Below are 6,000 nucleotides of genomic sequence, written 5' to 3'. Positions count from 1 at the left end.
ATGTGATTTCAGCTATAAACCTGCTTTTATTTGTCCAATTATTTGCCTAAAGCCGTGTGTGTTGACTCGTAATCAAAATCTCAAAACATTTAGATGAAACCGAATTCCTACTAATACATCTTTATTAACCACTTACAATCTAACCACTGTACTGGATGGGACAAGCATTGATGATATTATCATTTTTTTTTGTATATTTAAGCACTGGCAATTTACACTTTTAACCACTTGAGCTTTGGAAGGTTTACCGCCTTCATGACCATGGCATTTTTTTTGCTATTCAGCACTGCGCTAATTTACCTGGCAATTGCGCGGTCATGCAATACTGTATGCAAATTAATCTTTTATAATTTTTTCACATAAATAGTGCTACTGGGCTTTTATTTTTAGCAATATTTAATTATATATATAAAAAAAAAAACATTACATTTTGAAAAAAAAAAAAAAACAATATTTTATACATTCTGTCATAAAACATATCCAATAAAATATGTGTACAGAAAGTGCAGCGCTATAAAATGATACAAAATTGCAAAATGTGTCATATATAATAAAAATCATAAACACAATTGATCATATAAGTCCATAAAGTGTCCATGGAAAAAAGAAGAAAAAAAGAGGAATTGTATTGATTCCAGTGACTAAGATAGCATGTTCCATAAGAAAGTTACCACAAGTCCCAGCATGCATAAGAGAGCCAGTCTTCCCAAATCCTTTGTGTGTAAACACCAACACTGAAAATAAGGAAATGGCCACTTACCAGAATCAAATGTCTTCCAATTTAATGGAAAAGCCTAAAGCGCTTTGGGGAGATGTAATTCCCAAAAGAGACAAGACCCAATCGGTACTGTTTATTCTGGCATGCTTCCAATCCATATATCGGTCCCAGTGTACATAAAATAGAGGCAAGGATTCATAGCGTAATCTAGTTTTATAGATACTATTTTATTAAATAAAAAAGTGCACTCACATTTAAAATATAAGAACAGGCATGTAAAGGATTCAAAACACAAGCTACAGCATGAATTTCAAACGAGTGTGGAAAGCGGAGAGAGTGGTGACGTCACGTCTGGTCCCACCCAATGCGTTTCGTCATATAGTTGACGTCATCAAATAAAATAAAATATTTATTTTGAAAAAAAAAACAATATTTTTTTCTTTCTGCTATATAACATTCCCAATAAAAAAAAAATTATAAATTAAAAATTTTCATCATTTTAGGCCAATTTGTATTCTGCCCCAATAAGTGTATATTAATTGGTTTGCGCAAAATTTATCGCATCTACAAACTAGGGGAAAGATTTATGTCATTTTTATTAAATTTTTTTTTCTACTAGTAATGGTGGCGATTAGCGATTTTTAGCGGTACTTCGACATTGCGGCAGACAGATTGGACCCCTAACTGACATTTTTTACAGTTTTGGGGGGACCAGTGACATTACTACAGTAATTAGTGCTAAAAATTTGCACTGTTACTGTACTAATGACATTGGAAGGGAGGGGGCTACCACCAGGGGTGATCAAAGGGTTAAATGTATGCCTAGGGGGTGTTTTCTTTCTGTGAGGGGGATGGGCTTATGAAATTAACACAGGGACCTGTGTTCCTAAATAAGAGGCAGCCCTGTGTTGATTGCTGACAGAACAACGGTCTACCGTGTGTACAACCGCAGGCCGCCATTTTGTCTTCCCTGGGAGTGATCGCAGATGCCCGGTGGCAATCACTGGCATTCACAATTGCTGCCGTCCCCGCAGATCAGCTTCCCCTTTCGCGAATCACTGAGGAGCGACGTACAGGTACAGGGACTGGCGCAGACAAGCTAGTTTATCTGCGGCGGGCGGTCGGCAAGTGGGAAATCCCAGGGCAATCTGGCGTTCCAATAGGAACCACAGGCACTGAACTTCTTCCTCTGGCTTTATGAGTCCTTATGTAGTGCCCTCCTAGGTGGGTCCAAGAGTGAGTGTATATCATTTTTAGTTTCTCTGCTTAACAGGGAGACAGCTAGGCAAATGTATATGCTGTCTACTTAACAGAGAGCTGTGATTGATTGATAGAGTCTCCTTAGTCTGTTTTGGTGCTGCTCATGCTGTCTTGAAAGATTAAAACTGGTCTGATAGCTATGGAATGTACTGGACAGTGGGAGGAAACCTTGCAGATGAGAGCATGGATGTCTATACAGCCCTGGCCAATTAGAAGGGGGTGTGCCCTGAGGCATGCTGGGTAACTGTATTTATATCTAAAGAGCACATGAGCTCTGGGTCTTCCTCTAGTGAGAGAGGTTCAGGAGGAGAGGGGGCTGCTGCCCCTCCTCAGTCAGGCTGCCATGGAGCCTCAGGTGGGTGACTTGAGGGCTTGAAACACTGAAGCTGCAAACCATGGTTCTTATGAGAGCTGGCTGAGGAAGGATGTCCATGGATCCTGTCTGGTACAACTGAGGAAGGCTGCTGCTGGTGCTTCAGTGAGTACAGCCAACACACAGGGGATCCCTGGGACGTGTGCTGCTAGATCCCCCTCTGGGTGCTAGGAGTCAGCTGCTGGTTGCGAGTTAAAGGGGACACTGGTTAGTGTCTTGAAGAGGCAAATTTCACTGAGTTCCTTCTGTTACAAAGGGTGATTCGGAGTATATTTGTAATATTTATATCTTATAACTATAGGACGTATAGTACCATCAAGATGCTTGTTACCTATTTTGGTTTTATGGTGCTATAGCGACATTTGTTATGCTGTGTTATTTTAAAACGATATAAATAAAATTGTATATTTTTCATCTTTTCTAGTATTGGTGTCATGTCTGCCTAAAAAATCCACACTCCTATGGGGGACAACCTTGGTCTTCTGCTACAAAGGGACTTGTTCATTCCGTACAGTTGCTGCATGGTCCTCCCGATAATCTGCTATACAGTTCTATTGAGAGAGTTGCCCTCACTTGTGAATAGTTCATTTTGATTATCCTAATAATTCCCTTCACCTATTTATGTTCTCCAAGTAAAACTTAAAAATAAATCCCCTGGACTGGTCATTGGAGATAACGAACGGAAGAGTGTGTGCACCTGGCTGTGTGAAAATAACCTGTGACTGGCTGTGGATCAATCAGCGGGAGATTTGGCAAACAATATTCAACTGGCTCCTGCAGGGGTAGTGCTACACTTATATTAGGCACAATGGGCAATGGCTTTACTGGCCAAGAGCAGACATACCAGGTCCTAACCATGAATGTTGAGGTCCTGATTTGCTCCCCTGAGATAAATTGCTAATCATAACATTTCTTTAACCACTTTTTTTTCCACTCATTACAAGCAGTACACATTGGAAGGACCTACATACTCACATACCTCCAAAAGTTGAGTTTCCAAAAGGATCCCCTCTCTAGAAGGTAGTTCAACTCTTCACACACTCCAACTGATGAATAATTTGAAGATGTAAGGAGACAACTGGAGAAGTATGGAACAGAATGCAGCTTTGTGAGGGAATTACTCATTGGGTTTTTTGATACCCTACATGCATGGAAAATCTTTGGCTATCTATTTCATGACCTTTTGACCTGTCCCAACAGAGTAGCCCTATTAGGATCATAAGCTCCAACCAGCATGGTTCCCTGAGCCACATGGACATGAAAGAACAGGACTACAATCTAGTGATTCATCTAACAGGTGTACTCCATTTCCTCCCTCTTATGTCTGTCTTCCTCGGGTCTGGTTGACCAGCCAATGGCACTGGGTGGAAGCCCATTGTTCTCTTCTCTCTCGATTCCCTGGCTGGATTCTGGATAGGATTCCAAATGCGGTGGGCTAATGGTAGTTGTATTCCTATGCTACTCCTCACTGACTCACCACTGTGGTTATGCAGTAAGGGACAGATATTTCTGGATTCTGATTCCTTCTTACCTGATTACTCCATTTCCTCCCGCTTATATCTATCTTCCTTGGGGGGCAGCTGACCACCAAGTAGCACTGGGTGCCAGCCTGTCTTTCTCGTCTCTCCCGAATCCCTGGCTGTACTCTGAAGAGGATTTAGATGTGGTGGGCTAATGGTAGGAGAATAGATGAGGGTACTGGGGGGGTGGTCATTCATACCAGCCCCCATTAGCTGAGGCAGTGCAGCTGTAGCAATCCTATGTCACCCTTCATGCTGGACTGACCTGGGGTTGGGGGCACTGGAAATTTTTTTTTGAGTGATGCCAGTTGAGGCTGACTCTATCTATACTGACAGAAGTCTGAATGGTGTTCTGAGCACCACCACTGCTGGGGACAGAACTGAATGTCTGGTCACTCCATTTTGGGCAAAACTGATCTAACACTTAGACCGGAGTAATAACCGACCCAAATGACTCCATGCTTTTTTTTTTTTTTAATCCAAACACGTTTTATTAAGTAAGTATGGTAAGACAATAACAAATGCATAGATACATACGTTGCATGTGTAGAAACAGTCTATGATAGCATGGTAAAGAAGTAGGAGACTTTCATCCAATTCTGTAATTCTGTAGTTAGAATGAGTAGTTAAATCATTGAGACAGATATCAATAACATCTAGACTATCGATTAGAGGTCGAGATCTTATTAGGTAGTTCTAATAACTCATAAGGTTCCAACCGGTTGGAGTTAAAAAAAAGGGGGGGGGGCTTGGGGGAGATGTGGGGGGGATATGGGTAAAGGTGGGGTGGTGGGAGGGAAAACATTTCAACTCCATCTCTGTCTCTCTCTCTCTCTCCTCTCCTCCTCCGGACACAACAATTGGGAAGATGCAAAGGGGGTAAGGTATGGAAGAGGATGTTGCTATAGAGGGAGAGGGGAGAATATTCCTTAGGGTAAGAAAAATGGTTATAAGATTTCCCATAATTCTGCTCAACATCTTCTCTTGCTCAAGTTTCTGGTTCGGTATTGGTCAAGGGGTAGTATTTCGGTTCCAAGTGTACGAAGTAGGGATCGACCGATTATCGGCAATGCCTATATATCGGGGGCCGATATGCACTTTCCCCGATATATCAGATTTGGCCCCTAAGGTTACTGATATTGCCGATATTTCGGGAAAGTGCTTGTACCGGAGTGATGCCTGCAGCTGGAGGCATCACCCCGGTACCGGCGTCCATAGCCGACGGTCAGCTGTCTTGTAATGACAACCGATGCGGCTGAGAAGCCGCTCGGATGTCATTACAAGGAGCGGGAGGGGACGTCTCCCCCCTCCCGCCACCTTCCGCGGCTGGCCCGGGTCTCCCGGTCCACTGCGAGACCCGGGCATCCTACCTGCACGGCCGCCGAAGAGAAGACCCGATCAAAGCCACATTCGGCTCTGATCGGGTCTCCATGTAAAAAAAGTGATGTCATGACAAACAAATGCGACCATTCAAAACAGCCAAACTTGGTGTTTTTATGATGCTTTTAAGTGCAGAGGAGGGGTTTGGGGTCTTTTAGACCCTCGGATCCCTCCACAAGAGTACCTGCATAAAAGAAATAAAAAATATATTTTTTAAATTTCCGAAAATATTGGCCAATATCTGTATCGATATCGGTATTGGTATCGGCAATAAAAAAACGATATTGGTCGATCACTAGTACGAAGAATAAAGTGCTAAAGGGGTGCATACATGTAGATGGCTGTCCATAGGGGAATATCAAGGAGAAAGCTCCTGGTAGAGTGAAATATATCTCAGTATTTTATCCTACTTAGTATGTGGAAGTTATGTGGCATTCCTAATGCGACGATATGTGGTCAAATTCTGGAAATGGGTGACTCCATGTTTTATAAAACAAAATAAAAATTTGGGCTGGAATTCCACTTAAATAGATTTGGATTAAAACTTTCTAAATAGAAGATCAACAGATACTTGGAATGGCTATTGGTTGATGACATTTGTTCTACCCGGAGGCTAGCAGGCAAACATTTGATTAAATGCATGTGGTACCAGTTACGCGCTCCTAAGAAAGATGTGACTTTTACCTTAAACTTTAATTAAAACTTAAAATTAAAATCTACTCAACTTGTTTATCTTTTATTATATAAGC

General features: G+C 41.9%; 1 long non-coding RNA gene across 2 annotated transcripts in view; it reads right to left on the bottom strand.

Annotated features, from left to right (window-relative positions):
- LOC309563011 overlaps window positions 1-6,000 on the bottom strand; it is a 240,623-nt gene that overhangs the window by 17,976 nt on the left and 216,647 nt on the right. The window lies entirely within an intron of this gene.

This window comes from Pelophylax lessonae (genome assembly GCF_965119305.1).
Source record: "Pelophylax lessonae genome assembly, chromosome: 9".
Taxonomy (NCBI): Eukaryota; Metazoa; Chordata; class Amphibia; order Anura; family Ranidae; genus Pelophylax; species Pelophylax lessonae.
The sequence above is the reverse complement of the archived record's forward strand: the minus strand, read 5'-3'. Positions and strand labels throughout refer to the sequence as shown.